This window comes from Nyctereutes procyonoides, unplaced genomic scaffold (assembly GCF_905146905.1).
Source record: "Nyctereutes procyonoides isolate TBG_1078 unplaced genomic scaffold, NYPRO_anot_genome, whole genome shotgun sequence".
NCBI lineage: Eukaryota > Metazoa > Chordata > Mammalia > Carnivora > Canidae > Nyctereutes > Nyctereutes procyonoides.
In genome coordinates, this window is record NW_026575122.1 from 14,461,420 (window position 1) to 14,481,333 (window position 19,914).

Consider the following 19,914-nt stretch of genomic DNA (forward strand, 5'->3'; position numbering starts at 1 on the left):
CACCTGTCTTGAGAAGGGCTCTGTGGGCTCTCCTCTGACTGGGCCACAGCCATTCATGAGCTATCACCTGTCTCCCCTTTTATCTCAAGCCTGCCTCTTCCTCTCCCTGACCTGTGGGACAGAGTGAGGAGGAGGGATGGGGTGTCCTAGTGATATGGAAACAACTTAATACATCCACTGAGTTGAAAGTGATAACAACAAAATTCATGCAACCCATGAAAGCACAGAGTTGGGTAGTAAAACTGAATAAATCATTTCTCTTTATAAGGCAAATTCTACCAACTACTACCCAGACCATAACATACAGAGAGCATTGCTCTTCACCTGGATGCACCTGCCCCCCTAAAAATGAAGTGCCTGGCCACCTCCAAGATTTATGCAAATACAGGCAGTATTTATGCATCTGGGAGATACATCGAAAGATCAGAAGGTATCTCCAGGCATGAGTTACAAGGCCTCTAAAAGCAATGACTCTTTTATATAGGGTTTTAGATTGTGGTGATTTTCCGTAAATCCTGCCCAAGTCACACAATAGGCCAAGAGCAATTAACATTAATTAAACAATCCCCATAAAAAGGTTCCTGTGCTGACACATCGATAACCTCTAAATGCACTTAGGCTGCTAACATTCTTGAGGGTGTTCTTCAGCCACAACAGGGGTGCTGGGCCGGCTGGCTCCCACTGCTCCGGGTGACTGTGTGTATGCGTGTAACACCCCACAGCTCCCTACACTCAGCCAGGTGGTGCTCCCTACACTCAGCCACCTGGGGATCTTGTGAAAACGAGGTTCTGATTCAGTAGGTCTGGAGTGGGGCCCAAGAGTCTGCATTTTCAACAAGTTTCCTGGTGATAGCAAGGTTGTTCACCCCCAGACCATGCTTTGAAAAGCAACGTTGTTCCAGAGCCCACAAAAAAAGGACCCGAGTAGGGTGGCCTGGGTTTACAGACAGTGAGATCAACCCAAACCATATCCAGGGGCTTTCTAGTGTGCTGGCCCTTCTAACCTACTTTTCTAACCCACAGGAAGCTATAAACAATGAGAAATAAGCAAGCAGTACATTATGCAGACATCAGAGTTAACCTCAAAGTCATTGCAGATCCTGGAAGCCGGATCCTCTATTGAAAGGAGCAGAGAGGTGGGATCCCTGGGTGGCGCAGCAGTTTGGCGCCTGCCTTTGGCCCAGGGCACGATCCTGGAGACCCGGGATCGAATCCCACGTCGGGCTCCCGGTGCATGGAGCCTGCTTCTCCCTCTGCCTGTGTCTCTGCCTCTCTCTCTTTCTCTCTCTGTGACTATCATAAATAAGTAAAAATTAAAAAAAAAAAGAACTTTATAAAAAAAAAAAGAAAGGAACAGAGAGGAAAAAACCAGCTTCTGAGAAAGCAGAGTCCTGAAAGGCCTCCATTCCCAGGTCCTCTGTATTTTGCACCTGCCTGGTAGAGGAGTCACTGAGGGAAAGCCACCGCCCACCATTATGAGGGGCTTTGAGGTGCGGCTTTTTCAGACACAGAAGAGTCGGGAACCAGAATGCGAGCCTCTCAGTGGAGCTGGGCACCCTTGTCTCTGGGCACAGCCTCAGGGCTCTGTCTTTACACCATGGGGCACAAGGAAGGAACTGGATTTAAAGACTGGCATGTGGCCAATGATGAGGGCCTGGGTGGAGGTGAGGGGCGGGGTGCGGTAGAGGCAGGAAGTGAGTGTGTGTGGAGAGAAGGGGTGGGAAGAATGAGTAGTGGGTACAACATGGAATGAGCAAAGGTCAAACATTCTTTTTTTAATAGCCCCAGGGGCACCTAGATGGCTCAGTCAGTTAAGCATCCCACTCTTGACTTGGGCTCAGGTCATGATCTCAGGGTCATGAGTTCAAACCCACCGTTGTCTTCTACTGAAGATTCTCTCTCCCTCTCCCCCTCCCTGTCCAATGTCCCCTTTAAAAATAAATAAAATAAAATTAATAAATAAAGGCCCAGAAGCTTTGGCAGGAACTGACCGACTGGAGTGGTAATGGCAGGGAGGAGCCCACCCAAGTGGGGTAGCCGCAGGAGGAAAGAGCACCCCCTCAGTGCTGGGGACAGAGAAGTTAGAGAAAATAGTACAGAGAACAGGAGAGAGAAGTTAGGAAGATCTCAGGGCCCCTCTCCGGGAGCAGATGTGAGGTTTGTAGCAGCCCTATAAAACCGTAGGCCAACCGGTCATAAAATTATATTATGATATTATAATGATGTGGCTGCAGAAAGCATCAGTAACAATGTGTTGCCTGTGGACAGTTTCCATTTTAATCCAGTAATGATGTGATTGAAATGAGAAGTGTGCCATGAGGCCCCAGAAAGGGTGTGCTTTTCTTAAAGTAACCTTGTAGCAATTTCCTGACCCAAAGTAAACTCAAGCAGGGAAAAAATTGGGCAAGGAAAAGGGGAATGTTCACTTGGGTGGGTGAGCCCCCAGAAGAGGAGACAGGAGACGGGAGACAGGAGGCCCGAGGAAGAGGCCCCGGGGGCCTTCTTCACACAGAGAGTTCTGGGGACACCTCAGACACTAGAATCATCAGACCAAGAAATTTGCCCTTGAGTCTATGGCCTTTCCTTTTTCTTCTCACTGACACCCTTCCTCTGTAACATTTTCAGTGCGACTCAAGCCAAGTCAGCTATTTATAGAGCAAGAACAATTTTACCACAGGGTGTGGTGTTTAATTTGAAGAGACGTCAAAGAGTGAGGGGCAGATGGCTGGACAGGCAGTGCCTCTCAATGACCTTGATAGGGGCACCCAAGCCCACTGCCTCATCCTGAGTTTTGCAGACCCAGAAATGTCATCTGATGAAAGAGTCCTGAATTGATCAAGCTCTGGAAAAGGATAAATTGATAAGCCAGGTGCCTGCTTATTAATTTCTAATGGATCTCTGGGGTGGCTTGTGAAACAAGACAAGTTGCCAGTTCAGATGATTCTTTCTGGAAGGTTGTTCAATTCAAGAGACTCAATTATATATCACAGGATCACTTAAAATTGGAGGTTCTCAAATCTTAAAGCTTAAAAGAAAAGAAAGCAATTCTCAAAACACTCCTTCCTCAAATCCTACTGAAAGAAAGACCATTCTTGTTCACCCCACTGTACCATCCCACAAATTTAGGAGACCATTCTCCTAATGCATCTTTCACTGGTTATTGTATTCGTTTCCTAGATCTACCATAATATGGTACCACAAACCTCGAGGTACAAATAGAAATTGTAAAAAAAAAAAAAGTTTTGGAAGCTTGAAGTCAGAAGTTAAGGTATTGGCAGGAAGGACCATGTTTCTCTGAAAGCTGTAGGGGAATTCTTTGCCTCCTCCTGGCTTCCTTCTGCTGGCTTTCTGGCAAACATCAGGGTCCCTTGGCATGTGGCTGTATCACTCTAACCTTTGCTTCTGTCTGTCTGTGGGTCTGTCGCTGTGCCTCTTCTCTTCAAGGACACTGGCTGTATTGGATTAGAAGCCTACCCTACACCAGTATCTACAGCAACCCTAAAACCAAAGTCACACTCTAAGGTACTAGGGATTAAGACTCCAACATATCTTTTTTGGGGGGCATAACTCAACCCATAATAGTTATACTCAGTTATACTCAGTATGTATGAGTATACATACATATACTCATTATGTAATTCGATTACATATTACACATTAATTCAGAGACGGTGGACCCGTCTCTTCTATAAAAAGAGACGGTGCTTTTTATAAATAAAAATTGTAGAGTAATTAGAATGGAAATGATAGGAGAATTCATGGAAGTGTGTAAGATGATCTAGGACGAATACAAAGAGGCTGAAAACAGAAGCTAGAATAAGTAACTATTTGAGGGACCAATGAGGTCAAGAAAGTCTCTTCATTAAGTCATTCTGGTGACTCTTTGATCAGTAGTGACCTAGTAGAATTTTTCTAAAAATATAACATGCCCTCATTCCCTGAGGCCTGCTCACCAAAAACTGGCCCCTGTCTTTTCAAGACCTTTTTTCTCCATGAAGCAAGTATGGAGCACTTGCTTAATTTGTCACTTGTTTAAGAGAAAGTCCAGAACATTCACACAGCTATCTGAAGATAGCTACCATGTGGGCAGGTGTCGAAGGAACTATGGGTAAAGCCAGTCCCTGCCTTCAAGGATCCCACAGTCTATTAGAGGAGCCAGACACTGAAAAGCTTACTTGACTTTCTCCCTCAAGTCTGCAGGAGAAAATTTAAAATATATCAATGCCCAGGTTCTACTCCTGACCTCTGGAATGAGGCCCAGCAGTATTAGTATATATTAACTATATATATATATTGGGAGCACAGGTGTGATGGTAAATTTCATATGTCAACTTGACTGGGCCTCAGGGTACCCAGATATTTGGTCAAACAATATTCTGGGTGTTTTTGTGAGGGTAGGTCTCATCCAGTCAACTGAAGTCCTGAATAGAACAAAAAGGCTCATGCCTCCATTAAGAGGGACTTTTTCCTGTCTGACTGCCTTCATGCTGAGACATCATTTTTTCTCCCTACCTTCGAACATGAACTGAAACAGTGGCTCTTACTGGGTCTCCAGTCTGGCTTCAAAATGGAACTATGCCATGGACTCTCCAGGGTCTTCAGCTTGCTAATTGCAGATTTGGGACTTGTCAGCCTCCATGATCGTGTAAGCCAGTTCCTAATTTTGTGTGTGTGTGTGTGTGTGTGTGTGTGTGTGTGTTATGATATTATACATACTTTGGTTCTGACTCTCTGGGAAATCTTAATATACTAGGTGATTCAAATATGCTACAAGAGTTAAGAACCACTGACCTATAAACCCCAGACAAGGAAATGATTAATTCTGCCTCAAGAGGAGACTTCATAAAACCCATTATATTTGAATTGGGCCACAAAGAGTGAGCAGTTTTCACTTTGCCAAGCAGATGGGGCCAGAGGAAAGAGTATTAGCGAGGGGAGCAAGGAGAGAAGGTGAGAAGACAGGAGGAGTAATTGGAGATGCAGCTGAAATAGAAGGTGGTTCTGACCTGCTGCAAATGTCATGGCTAAATAACACAGGGACCTATTCAAAAGTTTTACACAAGGGAGTGATGTGCCCTTAATGCATTATAGGAAGATAAATCTGAACACCGTGTGGAAAAACTGAAAGTGAGGGGGACCAAGTAGACATCCTCATAAAAGCCTGTGTGGCCTGAATGCTGTGTCCTCTCCATATTCATATGTTGAGTACCCAACCACCAATGTAGTATATTGGGAGGTGGCACTTCGGGAGCTGAATGTGTTTAGATGAGGCTAGAGCCCTGATGATGAGATTAGTGTCCTTAAAAGAAGAGGAAGAGACATCAGAGCTCTCTCTCTCCACACAGCAAGAAGACGACTACCTGGCAAGCCCGGAAGAAGGCCCTCACCAAGAACCAACTCTACTGTCACCATCTTAGACTTCCCAGCTTCTAGAAGTATGAGAAACCAATGTCTGGTATTTAAGTCTATGGTATTTTGTTACAGAAGCCCAAGCAAAAGATGATATGTTCCTAGACTAGAGAAAAACAAAGGTGTGTGTGTATGTATGTGTGTGTCTGTGTTGTTTGTTTTTATGTTTTAGAGCTAGAATCAATAGAATTTTGGTATTGGGCTTGGGAAGTGAGGAGTAGGCATCAAATAGAACTTCAAAGTGCCCAACTTAGGGTAGGAACTGAGAGAATGGTGGTATTAAGATTGGGAGCACAAAAGGAGTAGCAGATTTTGTGAAGAACATCATGAATTTCACCTAAATTTGAGGTGCCACAGGGCATTTGCATGGAGATGCTCGGTGAGCTGATAAAAATAAGTTTCCAGCCTTTAAAAAAGAGACAGTGCTTTTTATAAATAAAAATTGTAGAGTAATTAGAATGGAAATGATAGGAGAATTCATGGAAGTGTGTAAGATGATCTAGGACGAATACAAAGAGGCTTAAAACAGAAGCTAGAATAAGTAACTATTTGAGGGACCAATGAGGTCAAGAAAGTCTCTTCATTAAGTCATTCTGGTGACTCTTTGATCAGTAGTGACCTAGTAGAGTTTTTCTAAAAATATAACATGCCCTCATTCCCTGAGGCCTGCTCACCAAAAACTGGCCCCTGTCTTTTCAAGACCTTTTTTCTCCATGAAGCAAGTATGGAGCACTTGCTTAATTTGTCACTTGTTTAAGAGAAAGCCCAGAACATTCACACAGCCTGTACAGACAGCAGAGGATCATGGTTTCCTCACTAGTGTGGGCTCGATGACCTCTAAGGCTTTTTCTCTCTCCAAGGGTCTTAGAATCTGTGGAAGGATTGTGGGAACAAATGCCCTGCCTCACCTATCATCTCTCCTCCTGATATACACAAGTCCTGGAATTCATGTGCTTGTACTCCCCTCCCATTGAGCCTGGGTTAGGCCTATGATTTGCTTTAACAAAAGTGGCAGAAATGGTGCTGTGCCTGGTGCTAAGCCTTAAGAAGTCATGGAAACTTCTGCCTTCTTGGGAGCTGGGGTACTATTAAGATATCCATCTTTTCTGCTGGAGAGAACATCCAGAAAAGGTAAGGCCCTGAGCCTTCAAGACGAGAGAAAAAGGCTGGGAGAGAGAGAGAGACAGAGAGAGACCAAGCATGCCTGCATCCCAGCTGAGCCCATCCCATAGTTGATAGCCAGCTAAATGTGGTCACGTGAATGAGCATTGGCAAGGCCAGCAAAGAACCACCCTGTCAGGCTCAGCCCTACTTGCAGAATCATGAGCAAGGAAAATGGTTGTTGGTTTAGGCCATTAGGTTGTGGGATGGTTTATTTCATAGGAATAGAGAGCCCAAAAGCATGTGATTCTGCAGACCAGAGGTTGGCAAGCGTTGTATGATAGGCCAAGGGTCTGGCCCTTTTCCTTATAAAGCTGATAAAAGAGAATTGTTCATTCGTCTCTACCTATCACTGTACTAATCATGTGTTTTCATCCTGTATTTTTGGTGCTTTGATATCTCGGGGCCTCGCTGACCTGGAGAAACTGTCCCTCCCTAGGACAGCCAATTTCTAGAGAGGATAAAGAATTCTATATCTTTCATATGCAAACCAACCAGTCCAGAACTCATACCCCAGCTACCTCCTTTACCAGGTTCCTGAAATCTAGGCTGCCCTCCACCTGCCCTAATCACCAGTGCTGGGTACCAGACAAGTAGGGAGCCCACTGACATCATTCAAACTAGCCAATTCTAAGCCTACTTACCCTGCTTTGCTTTTCTTCACACAGAAGAAACCAAGTGAAGGCTCTTGCTCAGGTTTTCCCCTGATTCCTCTGCCTCTTGACTAACCCTTGTCCCTCCCTGTATCCTCCCTGCCCCCGTAGCATCAAAGGCCCCTCTTCTTGGGACCTGTGAGCCATCTTCTCAATGGCGGTCATCTCCTAAGCTGCTAACCTTTCTTTACCTAAAGAATAATAAAGCCTGTAAAATAAAACAATAGTCTGTGGACATAAATAGGTGGGCAAATCCTAAGACCTGTGTGACTCTAATAGATGATGAAGATGGATGAGGCAGAGGTGATTGAGAAGGACCATCTTGTAACACTGTGCCACTAAAAATAATAACTATTTTGCTGCCCGTTAATCTTAAGGATAACTCCAGAGGGCGGATTTTGGTGTCCCCATTACCCAGAAGTGAAAATTAAGCCTTAGATATTATGCCACTAGTAAGTAGCAGAACTAGGATCCCAATCAGTTTTGCTGGAATCCAAAACCAGAACTCGTCTCATAAGCTTCCCCAACAACCTCGGCCAGGCTCGCTGTAGTTTGCCAAGCCTTCCAATGTGCTATACGACACCTCAGTAGGTTTTCTGTGATGAATTTTTGAGCAAATGAGTTTTATCCTCTTTAATCACCTATTTCTGACTATAAAAGTGATAATTCTCATTGGCAATTTGAAATACCAAGAAGAAATTTAAAACCACTCTTATAAGCACTCAGATAACCATTGTTAACATTTAAGTCTATATCCTTGTAGTCTTTTTTCCATACCTATATCATTTATATTTTACAAAACTTAAATTAAACTCACTATCTCTTGTAACCTACTTTTTTAACCCAAAAATATGCTGTGAGCATTTTACCATGCCATTAAATATTCTCCCAGGATAGGAATTTTAATGGCCAAATTTCGCTTCTTAGTTTACAAATACTATAGCCATTTATTAATCCTCTATTGTTATCATGTGAATTATTCCTAATATTTTACAATTAAAAGTACTCTGATTCTGGGGATACCCAGAGGGAGGGATTAATAAATGAGTGTGGAATGAATGAATGAATTCTTCTATTGGGGGATTTTGAACAAGACATTCAGGCTTCAGCCAGGGAAAAGACACCCAACAGGAGGCTCATTTATTAAGCTTTAGACCCTCAACAGCTCTGTGAGATCAATAGTATCATCACCTGCACTTTATAGGGGAGGAGAGGGAGGCCAGGGTGGTGTGATCACCTCTCTCAGAATGCTTGGAGCCCCCCCCCCTTCTTTTCCTCATACCTAGATCCTCTAGGTCCAAAGACACTGCAGTGCAGCTGGAGCTCTGTACCCAGACTTTCCATCAAGTACTCTTGGGACAGGACGTTCAGCCCTAGGTCCTAGGATCAGGTCCCTGTGTATCCTCCTTCAGTCTATTCCAACAAAATAGCAGAAAAAAGAAAGTGCTCTGATTAATATCCTCCTATGTCCTTATACATAATTCTTTGTGACTATCTCTGATAGTATCCTAGGATAAATTCTTAGGTTTAGAATTGCTGAGTCCAAAAATATGCACGTTATTAAGACTTTTGATACTTGTTTGTCAAATTTCCCTCCAAAAATGTTGCACCAATTCCCACCTTACCCCAGAGTCCTTTGTTTCCAACATAAAATAACTCTCTGTTAGGGACTGCTCTGTGTGTGTGTGTTTGTGTGTGCACACATCTGTGACTCAACCACATACAGGGTTCCTTCCATGCTAAATACAACCAAAATTTTGTCTTCAATTTGTACCTATAGTTGGTAAGTAGTGAGATTCCCTAGACTTGAAATCTTTTTTTTTTTTTGAAATCTTTATTCCAAAAGAATGACACCATTTATCAAAGGGACTTGCCAACCTAATAATGGAGTGACTGTTGTTTTTCAGCCATGCAGCACTGTGACTCATGACTAACTATATTGCTTAAATAACAGGTTTCTGTGCCTCCCTCAAATATGTTCAGACTGTGAGGAACCTGTACAGTAAGTCACAGAAAGGCCAGCAAGCGGTATATACTACTTCAGGAAAGGAAGGGTGGCTGGAAAAGGTGGCGTGTTATCTGCTTCTAAAGAACTAGAGAGGGACACCTGGGTGGCTCAGCGGTTGAGCGTCTGCCTTCAGCTCAGGGTGTGATCCTGGAGTCCAGGTTGAGTCCCATATCGGGCTCCCCACATGGAGCCTGCTTCTCCTTCTGCCTAGGTTTCTGCCTCTCTCTGTGTCTCTCATGAATAAATAGATTAAATCTTTAAAAAGAAGAAGAAGAACAACAACAACTAGAGAAATGTGGAATCCCAGAATGCAAAGGAATAGCTACTTACCTGGTGTGATCCAAAGTGTCTCCACACAGATTCATGCTCCCTAACGTCATCCCCCCCATCTGCCAGCCTTGTGTTGTGTGCCCTACATTCTAAGTAGTAACACCTTTGGCTTCAAGCTGAAAGGTCCCTGTTAAGACAAAAATAAATGAGCTAGAAGGGCTCACACCCTAAACCATTAGCAGCATTAACAACTTAGCTCAAATGAGCTTATCGAGTAGCTGGAGTCACCTAGAAAAGCCCCAAGGAAATGAGACCAGGGTGTGTGATATTACACGGATATGACAACGTCAGGGCGGAGTGGGTAGCAAAGAAGTGTCCTGGGTGATCTGGGGACGGAAGGATGGTTCCAGGGGCCAAAGGGACAACATGGGGGTGTTTCTGAGGGCATAGAGGGAAGAGGCCTCAAGGGACAGGTCTAACAGTGTTCGGGCAATTTATCAGGATTGTTGCACTGACACCTGAGAGACCCATTCCCTGCTGGTCTCTTGAACACGTTGGTTCAGAGCAAAGAACACGTCATTCCTATTCCTGCCACCAGTCGAACTTTGAGCAAACAAATTACTGGTTGCACCTCTTTCCTCCTCCTCCTCCCCCAGGTATACACATGGCAGGCATCTAAGGCAGGGCCTGCACACACCCGGTCACATCCATTAACAAGGCGCTGGTTATATCAATGGCAACCCTGAGGAGATTCCTCTGTGCTGAAGCAAAGCAGTAAATATAATAGCCTCTTAACTGGCACATTGTTATCAGTATTATTATGGCTTTCTCTTCATGCCTGTCACTGGATTACGGTAATTTTTTTTTAGTCGTGGGTTTTAATCAGAGTCGAAGTCTCGAGTTACTGACAGCTTGGGAGAGCTGTAGCTGCTCTAAGATTGACTTCACACTGTCACAAAATCATAACACAGGCAGAAAGCTAGTGGCTCTCACAGGCCTCCTCCCGCCAATTAAAAACAAAGCAACTTTCTAAACAGCAGGCTCCTTTGCCAGGCTTCACACGAAAGGGAGGGGAGCAGAGGGCACCTACTTCTCCCTCCTTCCCCCAGAGTTCAAAGCAAGAAACAATGATCCTGGCAAAGGCAGTACTAGAAGCAGTTAGTGTAATTTAGCTAATGGTGCCTACAGGAAGCTGGAAATCATTCCTTTGACATGTTGTAGTACTTCAACGGCATTGGGCCTTGTTGGGTTCTCCTGACCTTGCGGTGCCTCCTCACAGGCATTGTCCATCTGTGACCACTCAGTCGAATAAACCTGATAGACGTGGGCCAACGGGTCATGTTAGCTGACCTCTCTGGAGGTTATGGAACAGAGCAACACCTCTGGCTTTGCCTTCCCATCGTCCTGTGTAATCAAAGTTCTCTCCTCGGGGCACCTGGGTGGCTCTGTGTTTGAGTTTCTGCCTCTGGCTCAGGTCGTGATCCCGGGGTCCTGGGATCGAGTCCTGCATCAGGCTCCCTGTGAGGAGCCTGCTTGTCTCTCATGAATAAATAAATTTTAAAATCGTAAAAAAAAAAAAAAAGTTCCCTCCTGAACAAATGGGTCCCCAGCTCCAAGACAGCTGGCAATGGGGCTGGTGTTAGGCAGAGATCACTAAATATTTTTCTATCACCCTGGAGAAGCCATAGCAGACCATACCAACCTGAGACAAACCATTTTGACTTCAGGGTCCTTCTACTTCCTCCATTTGCAACACTGTTCTTCTTTCTAGAACCATCATCCTTAGAAACCCCATGGCCAGCATAGGCCATTCTGGCACCTAACTTAGATTTGTCCTTTATGTCCATCCACACCTTCATTTGCCTATGGTCCTGTGGTCAAGTAACTCTCACAGAGAAATGGCCTGAATAAATCCAGCAGGATATACTAAGTTATGCTGTAGTGATTAACAAAAATCTCAGTGCCCAAAACAAGGGTTTCTCATTCATGTTGTATGGCAATCACAGATTGCCAAGAGGCTCTGCCCCCAGAGTCACTCTGTAAACCAGGCCATCATCAGTAACCCGGGCTATCACCTTAGAAGTTGCAATCATCATCCCAAAGGGAAAGAAGGCTCTAGAGTCTTTTCCTGGCAGTTGAAGGCACCATCTCAGAAACAACAAATATTACTTCCACTCTCAAGTCATTAGCCAGTATCGGGGACGTTGCTCCATCCAATCAGAAAGAGGCCAAGAACTACAATCCTCTTTTGTGCATTGGAGGAACAGAAATATTTGGTGACTTGCATAAATAATTAACACACCAGTTAATTAATTTGCATCAAGAAGAAGAATGAAGAATCCCAGAGTTAAGAGTTACCCCTCCCAGTGGTATCCCCTAGCACAATGAAGCTTATTATGTTCTGTTCTCTGGTGCTGGGCAGAGACGAGCAGATATGGGAAAAAAAGGGGGAACTTCTCCCCAGTTCAGATCCTGTGTTTGCTTTGTTCACTCACAGTTCTCCAAGTGGCTTGCCACTGTGAATCCGAAATCACGCAAATGCATGCTGCAGATGAAAAAGATGCAGTGCGAATGTTTACTAAAGAGCATGCTAAATGATTTAAAGATTGAAACAGTGGGTGAGGGCATTGGAAGGAGGAGGGAAATCTGAAAGGGACCATGGGATGACAAAGACAGCCTGGACGAGGATCAGTTTTGCTGCTGGCTGCCAGCTCTCTGAAAGCAAGAAAACAAAAAAAGCCAATATGACAATTATAACATCAGTCTACCATGAAGCAATTAGGGCTTGGAGCAGAGTTTGAAGGAAGGAGACATCTGGTCTCAGAATCTGGGACTCTGGTGGAGAAATACCAGACACAACAAAATGATGGTGCAGGGAAGATGGAGACTTTTGTTCTCAAATCCAAGAGAACTCCTGAAGCTTTAGCAAGAACTTTTTGCAGTGGCCGCAAGAAGCTGAGTTCCAGAAAATGGAAGGGCAGCAAAACTGTGTTCTTGTGCCCTAACACATGCTATCTATGTGCCCAGGGCGAAAACCAGCAGAGAAGCAACCCCCAAGTATGGCCAGTGGGGTAGTGTTGAGACTTGTCATCAGAGGAAAAGCAGGAGGAAGAAAAAGGGAGGAATCTCAAAGATCTCTGTGTACCTTGGCGCCAATTCCAGGGAAATAGGCCTGTGGGCTGATACCACCTCCAGTCTGTCAGCAAATTCTGTTGGCCTTATTTGCAAGATATAATGTAAAGTGGACCACATCTTCCTGCCTCTACCAGCTACCTTCCTCCAAACACTAATCTCCTGCCTGGCTTCCTGCAGTAGCCTCCCGACTGGTCTCCTATTTAAATCCTTGCCTCCCAATTGTCTATTTTCTGTGGAGAAGCCAGAATGAACCTCCTGAAATGTAACCTGGCACCCCTTCCTCCTCACTAGGTTTCCGTCACACTAGCATCGTTGCTCCCTCTGCCAATACTTTATCTCAGGGCATTTGCACAGGCTGTCCTCTCTGCCCAGAAGGCTCTTTGCTCGGACATCTGCATCAGGCCTTGCTTTCATTGTCCCTTCAGATCACTTCTCAAATGCCACAGCATTAGCAAGGTCTTTCTTATCCATTCTATTTCAAAGAACAGCCCCTGCCTCCAGCCCTGAAGGCCCTATCCCCTCCTCAGCTATGTTTCCTTAACCAACTTTGTGTGAAATGTGTTGTCACGTGTACATATTTTATGTTCTACTTGTTTGGTTGTAGCAGAAGTAAGCTCCAAGAGGGCAGGAGGGTTTCTTGGTTGATTTGTTCACCGCTGTAACCCCAGCATCCAGAACAGGACTTGCCAATAGTATGACCTCAATACCTATGTGTTAACTGAATACATTGCAATTGACCCCAACCTTACCACAACACAGACGTAACATCAAAGAGATATTCAAGGGACAAGGCTTTTCTTTTTCTTGAAATACTCTGTGAGGATTCAGGGTCTGCCTCCTCCTCCTACCTGATATCAGCTGCCATGGATACAGGTTTCTTAAAGGGGTCAAGGATGCGACAGATGCTTTACATTAGCTTTTATGTCCTCCATAAAATTAACAACAAGCAAACCTTGAGTAACAGAGCTATAATTCTGTCTTGCAATTCTGATCCCACACAGAGTGTAAGAGCTTGGCTCTTGAGGCTAAAAGCTGTTTCCAGAACCCTCAATGGAATTATACCTCTGCAATTCATTTACTGTTATTCATTTTATATATGTTTATAGATAGAGCCAAAAAAAATCACACAGCCAGCAAAACCAAGGCAAAGAAGAAAAGATAACCTAGTGGTTTTCATTTTTAAATTGCAATCATTATGTAAGATACAGTATTTTGTCACACTGTAGCACTTCCAGGCTAAGCAAGAAATATACTTAACAGGTAAACATAATAAGATAGCTTTTAAAAAGAATGAATATTACCTTGCTCTGTCTTCAGGGATGTTATTTTCAGTAGCAATATCAATTCACAAAGAAAAGTCAAGAGAATAATTACGGCTTTTTAGCCAATAGGACTGATCTACGTAAACAAGATCCCTGAAAGTGTTGGATAATATCCTTGAAAGGCCTCTAAAGTTATTGTCCCACTCCAGCTATTTGCCATAGTGACCAAAAACAACCCAACAAGCCTCCGTCATTTATGTCCAAGTTTCTAATGAAACAAGCCTCATGAAAAATAAACTAGCATACAGATGGGCTTGGAGAGAACTGGCAGCGTATCTACCTTTTATATTTATTTTATTTTATTTTAAAACCATTTCGGGTAATCAAAGTGGTTCGTTAGCAAGGAACATTGTGGGAGAAATGGCATTTTCCATTTTCCATGCGCCAGACACAACCGAGATAAAGACAAGACTTAGACACTCCCTCTGGCCGATGAACTACAACTTCATTTACGAAGGAACTACAGGCCGTAGCAGAATCTTAGTGCTGATTTCTATCCACAGGACATTTGGCCACCGCTTACAACCCATTTCATATATAGGCTGCTGAACAGCCTCCAGATGGTGTGTATAAGATTTTACAAATGTTTTTCTTGTTCCAATCAGACATGACCTTTCAAATATATAAAGCTGTACACACGAAAACTGCCACAAGACTTCTAGAAAAATTGAGCAAATTCAATTCACAAATGTTTCTGAGCACCTACTATGCGGGAAACATCATTCTAGGTACTGAAGGATACAGTTGTGAACCAAATAGATTTTAAACCCCCGACTTAGTGAAGCTTCTATTCTCGTGGAGGTGTGGTACACTGACAGCGAGCAATATAAATAAATTAGACATTTTTAAGGTGATGACTATTATGTGCTATAGGGAAAAATCAAGTGGGGAAAGCCCTGAGAAAGGGCTGGGTGCAATTCTAAGTAGAATTAGAATAGGCTTCACCCAGAAGGAGACATTTAAGCAAAGACTTGGATGCCAATATCCAGGAGAACACCCTTCTGAGCAGAGAAAGCTGCAAGTGCAAAGATCCCGAGGTGGAAAATTGCCTGGCATGTGACAGGAGCAGAGTGAGCAAGAGGAGAGCAGTGGATGAGGTTGGGGAGGTAGTGGGGGCCGCATTCCATAATGACTCTGGCTTTTCTCCCACTGAGGACAACCAGGGAGCAGGGAGCAATAGGACCAAAGCTTTCAGAGCATCACACTGGCTGCTTTGTCCAGAATAGCTGTTGGGTTGGAGAGTGGGGAGGTGGATAGGAGATGAGGCCAGAAGTGGAAGAAGGGGGCCATTTAGAAGGCCATGGCAATGCTGTCGGTAGGAGAAGAGGGCTACCACCCTTGGACCAAGAGGGTAGCCCCATGGATGATACAATGTGCTTAGATTCTGGATATACTTTGAAGACACATAAGATAGAGAGACAACCCCCAAAGATTAGGATTAGGACACCCCCAAAGATTCATATGGCCACTTTAATTATATACCTCTCCCAACTACTCGGTTGGTTAAGCAGTGTTATTTCCAACAACAATCACCCACCAAAAACTCACTGGCATTAATGACAATTTTGGAGGATTAGCTCAGAAATGTGGATTCTTTAGGAGATCCAGAACTGTGTTAGAATTAAGGGTTTTCTGAGTCAACAGAGGTGTTACATCTCGGCTGCTCCATCTGTACAATGTAGTGTGTGGGGTTCATTCTGTATCTCTAGCTCTAGTCACTTGTTCTCTCCTTGTGCTGGGAGCTGGGAGCAATAATCATAGGCTACTATTTCCATGCTCAACAATTCCCAGTCTAGCTGGGGAGGTGTGTGGAGCTACATCTTCTTTCCTTCCTCTGCTCTTCCTCCTTTCAGTGTCTCTCCACCCTCTCTGCCCCTGCCCATAAGGCACCAAACACCAAAGAGAGGCTGACTCACACTCCTGACAATAGTGAACACCGTGGAGACTCCCCTTGTTTCTGTGCTCTTGTCTGCTGCCTGACGCCTGCTTACGCACAGCTTCCCCCTCGGAAGTGGCAAGGTCCTGTCTCTGACATTCTTCTATCTTCTTGTTGTTGTTGTTGGTTCCAAGTAAAGGTAAAGCCCAAAACCAAATAGGAGCCAGCTCTATAAACTCCAGAATCAACCTAAGATTATTGACAGTGGGGCCTTCCATGGTGCCTGTAACTCAGATGCTCGGAGATCTGCTCCCACCAGGTTAAAGGGAGAGTACAGCAGTCCTTTCTGAACAGCTGTGCTCCATCTTCCAAGTGCCCTGGACCTTTGAATAAATGAGCTCTCCCAGGGCTAGAGACCGACAGAGGATCATTATTGTTTTGGTTCCCGATGCCTTTGAAAATATAGCTAATGTTTTGTACTGGAGATGATGTGGACCTAGGAAACCAGAATTTTACTGTCTATTTAATTTGTAAACCGTGTCTTTTAAGCATATGCTGTGGCAGATGGTCGGTGATACCACGGTGTGTTTAGTTAGATGGGATCCTTGCTAAAGTTCACCTGCCCCATCTGCATACTCTGGAGGCCAGAACATTCTAGTAGCTGTGCTAAGAAATCCATCAAAACCAAGAAGTCTTTTTTTTTTATAGTAAGTAATAGTCATGGATCTGCACTAATGAAAATGCAGGGCTTCTCTACCCAGAGTGGAAAAAACCAAGCTGAACCCAGTATCAGCGATTTTCCAGCAAGGCTGTCACTGTGATCTGTGATGCGCTATCAAGATGAAATTGGAACCAAGTGTACTTTATTCAGGACATCTGCAAGATAAAAAATATAATGCTCCTTTTCTATCTTTGTGACATTGTTCGCAAAGATGTGATTTGGCTGTTAAAACCACTTGCGCTGTATCTCAAGGCTAAGGCTGACAATTCAAATAAAAGCCTCTCTCTCTCTTTGGTTTGTTATCTGAACCACAGTTAGCTGTCATGGCAATTCTATATACTGGGGCACTTGGGGAGGGGGGGGTGAGGCGTTTGACTGACCTGCTATAGCTTCCCATCTGACTCTGTTTCTGAGCTCCATTTAATTTCCTGGAGTTCTAGAAAGTTGTTTGTTTTGTTTTGTTTTTCCATATTAATGCCCTCAAACCAGGTGCAGTGTTAAAAGACAAACAATGGTGTTTAATTTTTAATAATTTTATTGTATGCACTTTGAAGAAAATTTAAAATATACGTATGAGCACTAAAAAGAAAATAAGATGCCACCATTTTAGATGAGTCCTATGACTGTTTTCAATGCATCTCCTCCCGGTGTTTTTTTCTATGCCTTCATATGTGTTTGGGAGGGGGTGTGTTGATTTGTTTTTGTTTAAAAAAAAAAAAAAGGAAGGGGTGGGGCACCTGGGTGGCTCAGTTGGTTAAGTGGCTAAGCATCTGCTTTTGGCTCAGGTAGTGATCCCAGGGTCCTGGGATCAAGTCCTGGGTCAGGCTCCCTGCTCTGCGAGGAGTGTCCTTCTCCTTCTCCCTTTGCTCCTTCCCTCCACTCACACTCCCTCCCCCTCCCTCTGTGTGTTAAATAAATAAAATATTTTTTTAAAAAAAGAAGGGGAGAACTAAAGGAACAATTCTGTGAGCTCCTCATTAACAACTTTGGACAAACATTTTTCCAACAACTTTTCATTCCTCACAGATGTAGGCACACTGTTTTTTCCTATCATCATTAATCTGCAAGGAACACCATTCGGATAACTGTCTCTCTAAATTGTCATAAATCACTTCAGAGTTTTCATCAAAAGAAACATTAAAATGTCTCTCAGTTCTACAGAGATATAACGTTGCAAACAGAAGCTCATCTAAAACACTCATATTTACTGGCCTTCTGCCTCTAGCTTGAGCAAGCACTATATTCTTATTTGCTTAACCTCAAGCCTGCTCAGAACCTCAAATCTACCTGATTTGTGGGGCCATCCTGGCCTGCAAAGGGTTCCCCCAAGATGTTCTACTTACTACTCCTTCTCCCTCTAGGGTGCCTCTGGCTTCCTGCAGAATAAGTCATTCTTACAACCAAATCCAAAGGGACTCATTCTCTATAAGAAGGCCACTTTCAGATAAATATATGTGTACATTTTCACTGGAGACACTAGGTCATCAAACTGGTATTGAAAGTCCATTAAAGGACTATGGGGGAAGAGAGATGCACAGTTTAAATTCAAGAAAAGGAACACTAAAAGTCACCCATTGGAATCTACAGTTGGCTGACAGCTACTCATGCAGCCCCAATATTTGGTATTCATTAGTTTGTGGCATTGTCCTTTCCTATGACACACTCCTATTAGGGAATCCTCAGGGAAAACTGTAGTGGTTGAGGAGAAGGAGTGTGGCCTCTTTAAAAGAAATTTAGCTTTTGGAACAAGAAAATGGCGTGCAGTGCACTTACTTGTCTTTTGTCCTCTGAACTGACCTTGCATCAAGTTCAAGCCAACCAGAGTTGGGCCAGAATTTCCATCTGGAAGGCAGAGAGGTTAGGATTAGCCAGGGGTTGCCACATCAGCAGCAGGTGCAGGAGAGCCAATGTTCACATGGAAACTTTAGGCAGATGGGTGCTTGCTTATTTTCTTTTTTATTTGATGTAGACCATTTTCAATCATATACAAACTTTCTAAACTTTTTGACAGGTGAAAGTGGAGGGATTGAAGGCACAATCATTGCTTGTTTCTTGAGAGTTAGAAATCATTGTGTACTGTGGAGCAGATCTGAAATCTCATCCTCATCAGCAGGGGGTGAATAAAGTCTGTTGTGTGCAACTGTTATTAAATTCCCCTTTCCTGAGTGGTGGAGGTGAGGAAAAGGGAGGGATAGTCAAAGTTCATTGGTACATTCAAAAAAAGTCTGGCTAAGATGTGGCTTGATGGTTGCTCCTAGAAGAAGCTGCATACATGTTCAAGTCTGTAATAGTTTTCTCATTTCAGGACAAGCATGAGCCTGAAGTGTTTTGTTTTGTTTTGTTTTAAGATTTTTATTTATTTATTCATGAGGGACAGAGAGAGAGAGGCAGACACACAGGCAGAGAAAGAAGCAGGCTCCCTGAGGGGAGCCAGATGCAGACCTCAATCCCAGGACCCTGGGATCATGGACCTGAGCTGAAGGCAGATGCTCAACCATTGCACCACCCAGGCGTGCCCTGAAGTGGTTTTTCCACCTCCACTGCCAATTATTTCCCCCATTCCTATTACCATTTTAAGCTATTTATAAATAACAAGGAAATAATTGACACTAGATGAATTCACTAGATGAATTCCAGATTTCTAAGCAATAGGTTAATCTTTCACATTAGGGCACACAACCTAAAGTAGACTCATTGATTGTATAGTAAAAGTTCACAGCACTAGTGGCAATCTCTTATCCAATTGATTTCACTTTGCTATGCTAGTTTTCATGGTGAAATTAGTTGAAGATCCAAGTAAAAACCATCAATATGAGTCAAAAAGGAAAAAAGCTAGAAAGCAGAGTTTTCAACTATAAAAATATTAGGTTCAAGACATGGCACAAAATGAGAGAAAATAAAGCACAATTTCATTTTTTGTAGAACAGGTTGGGGTCAGGGGCACTTCCATTAAAAATAATATTCAAGGGATCCCTGAGTGGCGCAGCGGTTTGGCGCCTGCCTTTGGCCCAGGGCGCGATCCTGGAGACCCGGGATCGAATCCCACGTCGGGCTCCCGGTGCATGGAGCCTGCTTCTCCCTCTGCCTGTGCCTCTCTCTCTCTCTCTCAGTCTGTGACTATTATAAATAAATAAAAATTTAATTTTTTTTAAAAAAATAATAATAATATTCAATAAATATGGAAATCAGCTATTCTCAGGAAATGTTGGGAGACTTAGGAAGAAACTTGCAGGTGTTAACATTTTTACTGGGTAACAAATGCTGACCACCAAGGAAATGCATCAACAAATGCCTAACCTAGGAAAGAAGGAAAAGAAGAGAAAGACTCAATCAGAGCAGTTCTTAGAAACTGAGGAAGG

At 43.7% G+C, this 19,914-nt stretch overlaps 1 long non-coding RNA gene across 11 annotated transcripts in view; it reads right to left on the reverse strand.

Annotated features, from left to right (window-relative positions):
- The window catches only part of LOC129516788 (uncharacterized), a 76,703-nt gene that overhangs the window by 28,056 nt on the left and 28,733 nt on the right, over positions 1–19,914 (reverse strand). For 7 of the 11 annotated variants that reach the window (XR_008665869.1, XR_008665872.1, XR_008665871.1 and 4 more), the window contains 3 exons: positions 18,329–18,397; positions 9,562–9,688; positions 8,506–8,636 (listed from right to left, as the gene is read on the reverse strand). This is a non-coding gene — a long non-coding RNA (uncharacterized LOC129516788). The remainder of the gene's footprint in view (positions 1–8,505; positions 8,637–9,561; positions 9,689–18,328; positions 18,398–19,914) is intronic. The other 4 variants (XR_008665870.1, XR_008665873.1, XR_008665864.1 and 1 more) reach the window with 2 other exon arrangements.